This window comes from Excalfactoria chinensis, chromosome 1 (genome assembly GCF_039878825.1).
Source record: "Excalfactoria chinensis isolate bCotChi1 chromosome 1, bCotChi1.hap2, whole genome shotgun sequence".
Classification (NCBI taxonomy): domain Eukaryota; kingdom Metazoa; phylum Chordata; class Aves; order Galliformes; family Phasianidae; genus Excalfactoria; species Excalfactoria chinensis.
Genome location: NC_092825.1, coordinates 41,137,417 through 41,153,467, shown reverse-complemented (window position 1 = coordinate 41,153,467; position 16,051 = coordinate 41,137,417).

The following is a 16,051-nucleotide window of genomic DNA, read 5'->3' as shown; positions in this document are numbered from 1 at the left end:
GATCTGGGGACAGGATTATTAATGTATATATTTCACTAATGCTGGTCCAACAATGTATGCTGGTAAATAATGATATTTGTTCTTTCACAGTAGAGAAAAAAGAAATAAACATTCAGAGCTTCTACAGATATTATATTGCATAAACAAACTGAAAGACCTATTAAAAAAGATACTTCATCCACTGCTGTCGGTACTGCACACACAAAAGCAGCACATTGAGACATGAAAATCTCAAACCCTTGGGGTGTCAGACAACAGAATAGTGATCGTCAAGACTGTGTAGCAGAGAAGAAAGAGTCCAGGGGAACACACATCTCCTCTCCTACATGTCTGGGAAGTACATGTACTGCTCAGTAGTTTGCACGTCCCCGAGATAAGCTTAGGTCTGGCAACATTAGAATCTGTGTCACTGCTGTTTATTCCACGGCCACAGCAGTTTTCTCCCTCTCTGTAAATTACCAGTTAGCATCTGGAAAATTCGACTGCTGAATCTATGTAAGTGTCTATGCGAAATCTGAAGAGATCAAAATGGAGGAATGTCACCAGCCTCTGACTTCTCTTTATTTATTTGTGAGAATCACTGAATTATCATGCTTATGGAGAGATCTAGCCACAAGTATGTCAGAGCCTGTCTTTCACCTTTGTGCCATCATTTATCAGTCTAGCCCTTATCGTTTGGCACTTTTATCACAGCAGACATGAGTTCCTCTCACATTGGAGTCCATTCAAGTTACCCAAGAGAGCTCAGTGCTGTGGGCGCACATGTGCTTCTCAGTCTCACATTGCTCCAGCTTTATCTCTGGTACTTGCAGATTCATTCCATATGTGTGCACAAAGCAGGTCAGAACAGACCTGCAGCTGAAGCACATTCAGTGTTTCACACATATCTCTAGCACATCACTGCTCAGAGGTCTTGGCGGCCAGCCTGCTCTTCCCATGTCAGTCACAAACAGCTGCCTATGCTGCTGACACCTGCCACTCAGAAATTGTCTTATCTCACTTGTATGAGTTTGGCTGGTTGCTGCAGAGCCTTAGCCAAGAGTACTGATCTTGAAAAGGCATTTGTGCTGATAGGAAATTCATTTACAGAGAAGTGGAATTCCTGTACAGACAGCATGATATTTCACAACCTGTAACAAAATAGGCGCATTAACATCTTATTTTGTGGTCATGCAGCAATGCTGGAAAGCTCCATCCATTCAAAATACTCCTGAGTTGATTTACTCCCAGAAAGAGAGAATTTTTTCCCAAAATTTATATCATTACCCTAGTCACTTATTCAGCCACACTGAGTATTTGTTACATGTACAGAAGTATATATATGTATATGCATATAAGTATGTATTTATACAATTGCTTCCTACATTTAGAATAAATCACTCATGTAAGCTTGCCTTTCCTGTAGGACATTTTTGTATTGCAATTAAAACTCCTCAACCATTCAGAACTTATTGCTAGGAAGCTGCAATTTATCAGTCAGTGCTCACTCACCTATACCCAGCATATATGTTTGTTTTTTCTCGTTTTAATCACTGCATTACTTGGAATTTTTCCAGCCAACATTAATCAAGACCAAACTGTGCACCCACCGAATTTGAAAGTTGAGGGTATACTTACTTCTATTTAGGACTGCCATTACTTTTATCTGACTGAGGTAAACAACAGAAACTTATCACTATATATCAAAGTTCTCAAAGTACAGTAGACTGATAACATTACACAGCCAGAGTAAATTAGCATATACCAGTAGAGAATGACATTGGCATCTATGTCATCCAACAATGTTTAGCTTCATTAGAGAATCCTTGACCACTCAGCTCTGAGAGATTGATGATGAAGAGTCAGTTTGTCCATCTGGGCATCACTATATTTTTAAGAGTTCATTAAGAGAATAAAATCTTTCAGTGACTCTAAACATTAGAAGAAGAGATCTCAGCTAACACTGAGAACAAAAAGAAAATACAGGCTATCAAAATGTAGTATGATTACAGATCAGACAATTTTATGACATTATCAACAAAGATGTGTCTTAATCTGGTAGGCCTAACTCTCTCCCATATATTTGATCTACCCCAGTAAAAGGCCAATCTGTGATATTTCCTACCCATCACATCTACACTTCCAGGCAGGGTGTAAGGGTTCCCTTTTCTCAGGATGAAAAGCCAGGAAACAGTTTCCATTACCTCCTTTACTACAGAAAAAATCCAGCACTGAACAGACAATGCTAGACTATTTTCTAGTATAAATGCACGATATGTGTGCATGAAACACAGTACAGGATACTGTCTAGAATTTCTCAAAGGTGCCTACACAATAATAAAATGTACATCAACTACTTACTGACAGCTTTCACTGTCTCAGGGAGCACCACATTATTGTCACTATTTTACAGCAGTATCAAATGGTTTTTGGAACAAGCTGCACAGCACTGCTAACCTACAAAGCCAGCAAATATCACTTCACTCACAGAAGAAAAGCATCGATTAGAAATGAACTCAGTATGGAGAAAGATCAACTGAATTCTTAACTCTCAGTATCTGTCATCTTCCTTAGCACTTGGATTTTCTCTTGACCTGATTACAAACAGATCGATAATCTTCTGTTTGTGGCTCCCAGTCTGACTTGCAGGAATTACATCCCGTAATTGCAGACATCAAAACTAAAGGTATGTTTATCTTCTAAGCTCTCCAAGTATGTTTTATCAGAACCATACTTTGAATGGTTTAAATGTTTTTATCACAAGTAAATCATAAAAAAGATTCTCAGTATTTACTTCATGTCCCTGGATTGCTTCAGAAGGCAGAGCTGTACAAGGCCCAGAATCCAAACTTTGTACAAAATGGAAGACTGAAGGTACATTTCATCCCATTAAAATGAAATATGTTTCCATATCCAGACAGTGGACTTGAAAATTTGAAATACTCATCCTTGCCTACAAGTGTCATGAATGCTATGCATTAGCAACAGGCACTAAGAGCACTGGTACCGTGTTGATCTAATCTTGGAATGAGACACGTAGAGACAGTTGGTAGACATTCAAGGGCAGATTTGGGACTTCCTTCATGAAAGCTTGCTGACTAATGCTGCTTCATCTTGCAATCATACAGGAAAATTCTTCCAATCAGTCAGTGCAGATTAAATGACTCCTTCTTTTTAGATGGATTTTAACGTCACTTAAGGAAGAAGACCTTGAGCGGTAATGAATCACAAGTTGTTCTGAGTCAGCACAGGTGTTGAAATCCTGTAATGTCATCCAATAATTGTAACATTAAAAACATTGCATGCCAGATCTGTGGATAATAACACATATTTCTGTAGGGCTGCTCTGAAAGTAATGCCTCCTATTTTTTTTATGCTGGCCCACAACGTCAGAAGCAGATGTTGATGGTATGGCACTAGAGGCTGAACCTTCCCACCAGTATTCTGTTACATTTTGTTGTCATGCAACAGATGTCAGCAGAAGGGCAGTCTAGCACAACGGCATCTGACATGGAAGTGCAGATGAAGCAAAGATGTATCATTGTATTCCTCCACACAGGAAAAATGCAGCTGTTGACATTAATCAATGCTTGCTGAACATTTATGGAGACCAAACAGTGAACACAGTGAAGCAATGAGTGGTACATTTCAGCAGTGGCAACGGTGATAGTGGTCATCTCCAATGGTGCACATTGTTATGAGCACAGCATGCAGACTCTTGTTCTTCTCTGGTGAAAATGCACAGCTAATGGTAGTGAACTATGTTGAAAAATAGCGTTTTGCTCTATCAAACAGTGCTATTGTGTTCTTTGTATTTGTTGTAGTTTTCATGGAAATAAATATGAGGCATTACTTTCAGAGCAGCCTGCGTAATATGCTTTGGAGACAGCTTTATGTAAATACTGGATATTGTGTTTTTAGTAATAGTCAATTTGTATAACAGGCAACCGTGTTAAACAAAAGAAACAAAACAAATGATTATTTTCATTAAACCACCCTAGTGAGAAAACTTGACAAATCACATTTTGTTAACATGACTATAAGAAATCTGCATTTTGACTGCAAAAAATAATTGTGTTAGTGATATCAGCTGTCTCAAAAAGCACGGGGCTATTTAAATCATTTAATCATTTTGTCATACTTTCTGAACTGAAACATTAGTCGCTAGATCAAGGGTTCAAATACAGCTGAGACCTTCAGCACTGATTTAATCTGACTCCCTGCCGACACTGAATGGAAACACATAAATCTCATTAGGCTTACAGTGATTTCCTTCAATCATGAATTTAATAAAGCTGGTTGGTTTATTTCAGTGTGCCAAAAGCTGTAAAGTTCTAAAAGCTAAACAGCTTTCTATTAAGTAAACAGAAAGTCAGTATGAAGGAGTATTAAAGTACATTATACAACACCAAGACTAGGACTTGAGGGATCATTATGAACCCATTATGAAGTTCCCTTTTTTAAAGGAAAATAGCTATGTGTTGCCAATAATGTCTGGTTATCATAACTGGAAAGACATGAATCTTTTATTAACTGTGCAAAGTTTGTTTGAGATTAGATTGTACTTCAACCAGCACAATTGTGGACACCATTAGGAGAACAGACATGTACATTATGTAGCCATCTGTGGTGCAGAAAATAGAAGAGGCAGTGCATTCAGTGATCCTGATTCATTCCAGAATATCGTGGGAGGAGTTTCCACAGCTCCTGGTCCCTAATGTCCATGTCTTCATAATTTAGGAGAACCCTGTCGAAATGCAAGATTCTAGCTCCCGTGGAGCTGAAATTTCCATCTTATATGAAAGCCAACACCAACCTTACTGAAAGCACAGCAGGCAGGACATAGAGAGGTTACAATTGATAGTATTTTCCCCTTAACCTCTGCAGAGAGTTGCTATGCATGTATCTGTGACCACTATATCAAGTAACAACAGAGACTGATACCTTTCTACTGCTCGATTTGCTAATAGCAAGGGTTCTGCACTGAGACTTTTAACTGGAAATTAGAATTACAGATAAGGTTACTTTCTGAACAAACTTTCTGAACAAATAATGCCGCAAATGATACCTAAAAATCTTTATATTTAGTTAATAGAAGGCTCGTTTAATCATCTGGTACATCTTTAGAAGCCCTGGTAAAAACAAAGTGGTACATCTCTGTCATAAAACAGAGCTGCAACCTTAGTTAAACACTGCTTTTCTTTTCCAGAAGGACAGACCTACTGACAGCCTCAGTCCTTCAAAGTTCAAGACCTCAGAAAAAAAAAAAAAAGCCCTAGACTGACAGATTTTCCATGGAAACGTCTGACTCATTTGAATGGAAGTTTTAGCCAAAGCTTTATCAAATCCGACATAAGATGCCATTTGCAGTCTTCTTCATGACAAGCTGCTGGAGCCACTGTCTAAAATGTCCTCAAGTTAGTGCAAAAGAGATAAGAAAAATCTCAGCTTCTTATCTGCTGTGGTGATCAAGTGAGTTGTCCTGTTGTATTAGAGAGCTACAGCCACACTCAGGCCCACAGCTGCTCTGACACAGGTACAATTTGAGATACTGAGGGAAAAAACGATAACCGACATCTTAAATGAGATCTGTGATTCAGAACACAAGTAGATATAGTGCCTTGGTGAATCACAGTTTATACACACACACAAATAACATGTAAGTCTAAGGCCAGACCCTACTGCAGCAGCTGTGTGCATACCATCAGCCACCACATCATTTTATTCCCAAGGCATTTCACAAACTGTCCCCATCAGATCTGCGTGGGTAGTCCATGTGGAGGAGGTTCTTTTTCTTCCTAGTTATTGGTATGGCAACAGTTAGTTACATCTTGGTTGCATTCAGAAAATGATAGAATTTTTTGGCTGGATTACAAACAGGCAAAAAATGTAACAAATGTTAAAAAGTGTTTTTATCAGACCATTTTTAATTGGATAATATCCTACTGCATTATGGCAGAGAACTATGTTTTTTCTTCTCAAATGGGTTTAACTGCTTGTTAATTAGCATTATGCTTGTAATAGCAAAATAAATGTCAGCTTTGTACTAGTGTCTGAAGAGCTCCTGTTTGATGGATGTGGTTTACTTGTTTCTGTAAGATTTAAATAAGCAGATAACTTCTGCCCTTTGAACTTTATCTCTCCTTGGAAACCATGGAAGTAAGCATTCAAGCTAAGTGAAACCCACGCTTCTGTTTCTTCAAGCTGTGCTGATGTGCTGATGATGCACTGGGGCAGATCCAAGAACTGTAGAGCACTTTCTGTAGGCCAACAATCGTAAAAGTCCTTGCAAAGTCAAAGCAGATTATGTGGTTCAAATGTAAGGTCTCTGAAAGAGTTGTGTTGTCTGTCTCATTTCTGCAGACCGCATGTTCCTCAGATCTTTGCTCAGGCAGTCTTCTGGCCATCACAGTCTGAAACAACAGAACGAAACACAAGGCTGCCATTAACTGGAGTGGGATGATACAAAACATCCACAAACTCAGTGAAGGTATCTCTGTGAAGATATAAAAGCTATTACTGAGAGACAGCTACATCGCTTCCCAGCCATACACTGATATCTAGAGTCATCCTTCACAGTAAGCTGTGAAGTTCATGTAAAGTTTCCTTTCCTTACCCAACTGGATTTAACTACTTCTGTCTTATAACACTTAGGAGGAAAAACTGACTGTATTGCAGTAATTACATCCTGAATCTCGAGGTATAGCCAGGATGCATGAGCATGTATGTTTGTATAAGACATTTTATCTTAGTCCCACAAGCTGTTCTCAAATTACTTTCTTTAGAGTGTTTCTATCTGCAAGTAACTGCCTGGCTCTCTGATTCAATCTGTTAAGCTCATGTTAGATAATCAAACTGTTGACTTCTATGTTATGGTTAAGGAAGCAGTTCCTTGTTATTTATGCCTAACAGCTGTCTTTTTAGGCAATACTGTAAAGTCCCCTCAGAATGGATCAGGATAGAATGAGGAAATAAAAACTCTTCTTCTGAGATAAGACATACCTTCAGGTACTGGAAGGCTGCTATAAGGTCCTCCAAGAACCTTCTTTTCTCCAGGCTGAACAACCCCAGCTCTTTCAGCCTGTCCTCGTAGAAGAGATGTTTCTGCCCTCTGATCATCTTTCTGGCCCTCCTCTGAACCTGCTCCACAGCTTCTTGCGTTGAGGTCCCCAGAACTGAATGCAGTGCTCTAGGTGAGGACATTAACACCCAACACTCCACATCTCTAGATACTGTTCCTGGCATCACTTTTGTGATAGAAAAGATAACTGTTAGATGTTATTACTTTGAAACTGTGGTGTTGGTCTGCTACTGCCACAGTCAAAATTTTATGTAATCACATCATTAGTACAATTTCCATGTTTTTCTATCTAATCTTCCCAATATTTATGATGTGGATGTTTTATTTCTAGAGATATGCTCTTCAGTAGATCCAGAGTCTCAGAACATCAATGACTAAAACTCAACAGGTGAATTTAAGCTACGTTCGGACAATGCTATATTTCTTACTGAACACTTGATCATCTCTAGTTATAAAGAAAATTGCAACAATTGTCTGTGATGTTCTCCAGGTATGGTTTATATAGTACTTGCTGAATATATCATTGTTTTATAGAAGACAGCAATCAGAGTGCCTGGTGATGAACAAAAGAAGCTATCCATTCAGTTGACTGGAAATCAAAGGGAGATGATACCTCAGATATGATTTTTAGATTGTTAGAGCTTTTACTACACACGGTAGTTCACACATATTTTCATGGAATAAGAAAAAGTGATTAGACCATGTTGATGTCCTTTGGGAATAACCAAGTGATGGTGAGGTCTTCATATCTTCCTTACCCAGAAAAAAATTGTCCCCAGTTCTCATAAACCTAAGTGACAGACTTGAAGAGGATTTTCTGAAGTTTTTGTCTATGCAACCCAACCCAAATAAAAATATAAAACAGATTCATCACGTTATATTGCTTATAAAGGTACTCTGAGGAGTTATACACCTGATAATGACATCATTTTCTTATGAGTTGTTTGAAAACAGCTTGAGATATGATAGATGACTGTAACTGATGTGCATATATTCATAAAATATTACTCCCTTATTCCTTTTGAAACCATTTACTAATTAGTTGCTTGTAGATCTAGATGGGAACCAAAATTTTATTCCATGGAAAATTAATTTCTACTTCAAAGCAGAATGAAAAATTGGTGTATCAAAAAGTAGGACAAAAAAAAAAAAAAAAAACTATAGGAAGTGTCAAAATAAAATTGTCAAAGTGAAAAATTACCACACCTGTAATTGGAAGAGAAGTTCCAAAGTAATTTGTGCTCACTTTCTCTCTCTCTCTCTCTCTCTTTTTTTTTTTTTTTTTTTTTTTTTTTTTAATTCAAATCCCTAAATCACTATTTGGAACTGAAAAGTATCTTTACTTCAAACTGTCGCCTTGCAATGAAGGGGGCTTTGTTTTGATTACCCCTAGTGAAAAGTAGAAAGTACACGTTAAATTTGACATTTTCCCACAGAAGGTTCCCATTTCATCAAAACCACATTTTCCAGGAGGAAAATTTTTCACATAAAAATATTTCAACCTGCTTTACTTACTTGCCAGGAAATATGAAGCAGTCTATAACCAGCATCTTACTAAATTTTTTCCAACAAGAAAGTTGTTATAATTTTGCAGTCAAAACTTTAAAATGTTCTGTTGACAGAGAGAATTTGGCCAGGAAGCGGAGCAGTGCTTATTATAGCACCAGTGCACAAAAGTCAGTTAGCACACTCCATGGTTATCACATGTTCAATTACAGTGGCAAATTCCAATCATGGGTCAAACATAAATAAATCCAAGAGTTTAAATTTCTGCTTCTTTAAACATTCCAGATGTAGAAGCATAGTTTTCCATTTACTTCACCTCAGCTGAGTTGAATCTGATGGGATAATTAATCCACTTATTGACTCTACAGATATTTCAGTCTGTGTATGGCTTTACTGCTTTGTGAATGTTGATTTACTTTCTAACAAAGATACGAGAACAAAAGGAATTAAAATCTATTTGAAATATGATAATCAATACAATTTTTTGTTAAAATAAAAAAAATAAAAGACTGAAAAAACATAATTTAAATAACACACTTGAGAAATGTTTAGTGTTACCACAACTTACAATGCTACATGAATGGGACTGCTATATAGTCTTATTTGTAATAATATTCTGGATGCTTATTCAGATTGAGCAGAAATTGATGCTCATTCCTCAAGTCTTGGTTACTTCTTTAGTACTTCAGCTTTTGATCTCCCTCACTCTGGGGCTTTTGGGGAATTAACGTCTTCATAATAGTTTGATTTGTCCAAGGCTTCATAAGCTTTTGGCTGCAACAGATCCAGAAAGACCTCTCTGGGGTCTTTCCAGGATCAGATGAGTGCATAAGGCTGTGGCTCAGGTTTCTTCATGACCCAACTCTTCAAATAAAATAGTTTCCTTAGGCAGAGTCATTGGAACAAGTGCTGTAGAAGTTGTCTACTCCTGATTTAACATCTCTTGTCTGTAAGGGAAAGGGAGTATAATTCTCTAATAACAGAGATTTGATTGTACTAAGCAGATTCCTAGTTGCCTTGCGCTGCTTGAGGAGTTCAGTGTGATTGGACATGAGGCAAGGGACCTGACCTTGGAGCAAACTGGAATATCATCTAATTACTACTCTGTTATGTCCACTGCTTCTTTTCTCCCAGCTGTTTCACAAGGTAGGTTGACTAAGGAGGTACGTAATGGTATAACTTATGTTTAAAATATCGTACTATAAGTTTCAAAGAAATTGATTGACTCACTCTGACTAACTCACATTTATATTGCAAATTTTCTGGTCCCAAGCTATCATCTATCTGCCAAATAGCCTTTTTGTTAGGGATCACAAATTCCCAGATAGACTATAAACTGGTTTATAATTAATAAACAATGATTAGTTTGTAATGTAATTACTAAAATAAATAAGTATATGAGATAAATATTTCTGTTACTCTGAACAGCTAACCAAATGTACCACGATAGAGCTTACCCTCAACAGAAAACAATCCTGAAAATGGATTACACCAAAAAGCATACATGAATAACTCCAAAGCATGCAGAAACATGATCAAAAATTAACTGTTCAGAAAACTGGAACTAAATGAAATATGCACCCCTTAAAAAACAACAAACAAACAAACAAAAACCCCTAAGTTTTAAGATTTTTAACTTCAAATTCACATTTAATATTTTAATAGTAAAAGATAGTAAAGAACAGAAGAAAAAACATCCACCAGTATTATTACTAAGACTCACACCACATCAAAATTCAGTGGGTTGATAAGGATCATTTGTTCTAGCAGTAATATCAAAGGACCAAATAAAGTACTTGCAGTTTGGGTCTCATCATTAATTCTTTTTGATTGTTAATTAGACATGCATGGACCACTTAGATCCTTAAAAACACCATTCATGTGAGGAGATTAAATGAGTTAATAATTATAAAATACAATAAATATAAAAAACAGCATTCTTAACAACTGATTTCTTTGCTAAGTTATGAAACATCCATATGAAGCCCTTGTGTAAGTTTACAGGACTAGGCCAAAGCAGAAAAACCAAACAGGCAATGAAGAATTTGGGACCTAGTCAAACTTCGTGAATGCTACAATGTTTTGCAGGCCCCAGTTGAAACCATCAGTATTAAGAAGGGCAAGATGTGGTGGAAGGAAACCAGGAGTGCTTGAAAGAATCTCCCTCTCCTATTAGCACCTGTCATTATCCTCCTACAGCTATCCACTACTTGTAGCCTCAACATGGTTTAGAACCCTGTAAATTTTCTTGTAATTGGCAACTAAATGCCTTTCCCCAGTCATTAAAAAGAAATTGAGAAGTTTTGGTGATTTCAGGACTAAACATTACTTTGTTGAGTCACAGCAGTGTCCTCCTTATATGACCTGAACTGGGCTCCTCTGCTGTTTGCCATATTCTGCAAAGGTGAGACACCAAACTCTTAAAGTGCCTCCATCTATGTATTATTCAAGTGCACTGTTGATAGCCTCAAACGTGACATTTATGAATCAGTTCTCTCTCCAAAAATCATGATGTTTTATTTTTAACTCTGTATTTGCTTTAATTATATGTATGCTTTTTATTCCTTTTTCTGATGCTTCCTGGTGAAGCTGTGGCTTGTATTCAAGTTTTCCTTCAAAAGGAGAAGGCTAGGAAGACTAGCTGTTGTTGTTCAAAGAAAAGTTGAATATCCCAGTTACTGGTTTTCAGGAATGACATCCAATGTCACTCAGACCCAGGACTAACTATTTACAATTGCCATTGCTTTTATAGTAATACTAATTAGTTTCTGATGTCTCTTCTCACTTAGTCTTCAGTTTCATTACCCCTGTGAGCTGAGATAGATTAAAATCCCTCTCTGTCCTCACATTTGTATAATTAGAAGCTATGCAAAATAGAAATGGCACATCAGTCAGATAACTTTAATGATCTCCAGTAGGCTACTGAACTTGTTGTAAATTGTTTCTTTTTGAATTGCAAAATGTTGTTTCAAAAATAATAGTAATAACAATGATAGCAATGATGACGATGATGACAATGATGATGATGACGACAATAACAACATAAATCTGCAGTATATCTAATCATTTCTTATGAGGAATACAACTTGATAAATGTTTCTGATATCTAACTACCTGTACTGAAAAGAGAAAGGAAAAAGAAAATAAGACAAATTCAAGATTGAACTTGTTCTATTTTAAATGTAGACAATGCAGGACTGAAAACTGCTATGTTATCAAAATTCTCTTACTTCCAGCATCTCTTCCTTTCATCCATCCTCAGTTTTCAGTACTTGAACTCCAAACATGTAAAATAAACATGCTATTCCAGTAGAGGCTGCTTTCATAGGCACACAGGTGACAGAGCCTTCACACTTACAGGCTGTTTCCACACTTAAGACCGGCATCAGTGCTTTGAGCTACACTGGCACATTTGGAGTTCATCTTTGATGTACATTACTCCACTGAAATAAAGAGCCCCTAGGGAGATCAAAGTAATCTCCAGAGTCATTCTAATTATTTTTTACTACTTTCAGTAGTCTTAAACACAATATGATTCTACTGCAAATTATCTTCAATTTGAATTTCAATGAAAGCTTTCAGAAACAAAAATCAAGAAAACAATAGGCATCCTGCTGTGAAAAAGTGCATATACACACACAAAAAAACCCTCTAAATCACAAGTGTTATTTTGGCCAAACTCTGTTTGCATAAATGGTTAATCTAATCAACCAGTTTGTACATTATATTGCAACCTTGACCTTTTTTTATCCTGAACATATATATAAAGGGATTTGCATATCTTTCTATGAATCATTTGTGAAGCAGAAAACACAAGACATTGCAACAAATGTAATTGCATTATATCCCTCTTAGGTTTGTGTCATTCTTCAGACTGGGAAAGAAAACAAAGATTCCATTTGGTATTATGGATTTTGAATGGCATGGCATATACTAGCAGGGCAACTCTACTGCACTATAAAAACATATATATTGAGTCAGCATTAACCTGCTTAGATGCTTAATCACATCAGCAGGGTAGCACAGAGCTCAATATGGGCCTCAATAAAATAGTAAAAATATTCTGAGTTCAGTGCTTCCATAACAGGTTTTAAATGAGTAGGAGCAAATAGATGCAAACAGAAGACCCTTTCTATGACACTGCACAGGACAACAAAATAGGAAGCATTAGGGATAAGCTGCAATGAGAAGAAGGAACTCAGTTCCAAACTCGATTTTACAGATTCTCAGCAAACCAACAGTTTGAGAGTAAGAGGATCACCAAATTATAGGCAGAATAGAAATGGTCAATATGCCCTATATGCTGTTTCCCTGATGAATGCACAATAGACAGCAATGTGGAAAGGTTCTCAGGTTACTGACCCCCAACATTAGAATAGCTGAAAGAGGAAATCAATGACTCCATACTGCAACAGGTAAATTACAAAACTATGTAGGACACCTGCTAGTCATTCCAAAGGTCCTAAGAACAATTTGATTGTTACTTGGGCTCCAGTGAAGAGATGAGTGGTTCACATCAAGTGTAAATATACAAGAAATATTTGCATAACTTCTATTGTGTTGCATTCTTTTAGATATAGCTTCCAGAGGGTGAAGGAGGTGAAGAAAGAGGTTTTTTTTGTAAGTTTTGAAACCAGATAGAAGTTATGGTGTTTAAACCCAAAGTCTTCTATGTAAAGAAGAATAAAAGAAAAAAAGAAAAAAGCAGGAAAAAAAAAAAAAAAAGAATGAAATATTTTTTCTGTTAAAACAACAGAATCAATTAAAGATGATTGGTTTTGTGGGTAGTTGTCAATATCATTGTTTGTATTAAAGAAATAGGGAACTCACAGACTGTAAAACAGACTGAGGCCCAGGTGATCTGAACTTTCTCACCCTACCACAGATTCATTGAGCAGCCCTGAGCACTAAGCATTACTCTTACCTTTCTCAGTAGTGCCAATACCACATAAATATAGATGTTTGGTCAGAGAGAAATTTTCCCCAAAGCAAAAAAAAAAAAAGTGATACGAATTGGTAGGGCAAATGTTTGGCTTTTTGGTTTTGTTTTCTGAGAAAATGAGTGCATCCAGAATGATTGTGCACCTTACAAACTTTTAAGTTGCCAGAGCGGTCCGTGATTGAAGTGGTGACATACATAAAGGCTCTCAGATAGCTTTGGAGTCTGAGAGCCATGGAAGAGGTATATAAGATCCATTTACTATCTTCATGCCACTTCCAGTTTCTGCATGGCCTATCTGGACTTCCAGAAAGTATAAAGAGCCCATTATTCTGTGTTAGACAACATAACAAACTCTGTAGTGGGGCTAAATACTTGCAGTGATGTATTTAGATTAGGAGACCATTCTGTCACCTTTATTTCAATAACTGACGTGAATTATAGCACCATTAAACACACTACTGCTTTTCTAAAATCACCTGTTAAATTATGAGCAGTACTAAAGCTTGTGTTTGTCCTTGGAAATCACCAAGTTCCATCACACAGGCATTTCAGAGATCAAAATGTAGCCTGGGAGAGAACAAGGTCTTCTCTCATCTGATCCAATTTGTTCACTGAAGCAAAGAAATACAGTTCTTTTATATTAACTTGTTTGGAAAGATCTGATATAAATGGTATTTGAATCATTCTTTTCACCTTGCCATAGAAGAGAGATTATATTTTGAGTGGAAAATAAATAAATAAATAAGCAAAGTAGGTTATCTTCTGAGCATACCTTCATTCCAGAGTAACACTTTTCAGGACATCTTAATTTATTCCAAAATTACGTGTACAAATGATTCTACTCCTTCTGCTATGAACACGGGAATTAAAAACAAACCAAAAAAGCCTCACAAATGTTAATCTTTAATAAAGATAACTTTTTGTTTGGTAAAGAGTAAGTGTTTTTTTCTCTCTATTTTGTCATTCTTGTTCATTTTATGTTATTGACCGTTAATATTCTGTTTTAAAACATAAGAAACATGAAATGTTTATAAAATACTCAGGTTATAGGACATGAGTAAAATTTAATGTACCTAGAATGAGGCAAAGCATGACATGTGACTGCATTTTTATTTCTCAAGAAGAAAAATAGACAAGGCAAAGCTAAACTACATACTTATGGTCTTGTGCATGCTTTTGTAGTTAAGTCTGTTCTGATGTCTATTCTTTTATACACATACAGTAAATGTGTCATATCACATTTGCTGAACTCTCTAGAAAATGAAACCTGGATTATAAGGATGAGATTTTTCAAAGTAAATTTTAATTGAAATGCACTTTTTTTTTTTTAAGCTTCACGATCACATATATAGCATAATTAATAGCAGAAGTGTCACTCATTTTTGATTTTGCTTAAATAGGGGTGAATTTAAAGCTCAATACAGTAAGTGTATTCATCCGCACAGAATCAAAGAATCACAAAATCACTAGTAGTTGAAGTTGGAAAGGACCTCAAGAAGTCTCATGAAAACTTCATAAAGCAGAAACAGCTTTGAGATCAGATCAGGTTACTCAGAGCCTTAACCTCCCTAATCTTATAAACCTCTAAGAGTGGAGACAGAACAACTTCTCTGGTCAGCCACTGCTTTACTGTCCCTACACTGACAAAGTATTTATCAGGTAGGAAGTTTTCAATTTATCCCCACTGTTTCTTGTCTTGTCAGAGATCAACGTGGAAAGCCTGATTTAGTCTTTTTGATAACTTGTAAGTACTGAGCATGTGAGGGAAAGGCAGCGATCAGATCTTCCTGAACCTTTTTTTTTGGCCAGACTTAGTCCTTCAGTCTCTCCTCACAAGACAGTTGCTCCAGCTCCATGCAACTTGGCAGCCCTTGAGTACTAAGAGGCCCCATACTGGAAGTAACATCTAGATGTGGTCCTATGAGTCTCAGGTAAAGGGGGATAATCAGTTTACTGACCCTACTGTCTGTGTTCCTGTTAGCACAACTCAAGATGTTGCTGGCTTTCTTTGCAGCCAGGGCGCACTGCTGGCTCAAGTTCAGCCGTTAATGGGTTGAAGTAGCTGCATACATTTTGATCAGTCAGTATGATACGTCTTTCTATACATGCCAAAATATACATGCAAATATGAAAATAAGTATGCATGTGTAGGTCTTAAGGTGCAGGCTTCCGTGTTCCTGATAATTCCAACACTCTACTCATATCAACACAAGTAGTGCCAGTTGAGGTCCATGTCATGCTAGGAACACAAATGAAATAGGAAACTGTTTCTGGTTGCATGTGTTAGCTAGCTAACATGGATGGATGCTAGGATGGAGCTAGTAAATACTGTCCTTAGGCGAGGGAAAGGAAGAAGATCACTGCATCAGCAATAGGATTTTATTGTTTCATTGGCTATCAACAGATACAATTAACCAAACTAGAAGTGATAGAAAAAAAAAAAAAAAAAAAAAAAAAAAAACCAATATGGCAAAATCAGTGTCCAGCTATTCCCTGCAGTTACGGTTTTGATCAGAGAACAGTTTATTGACCTTTCCTGTTGA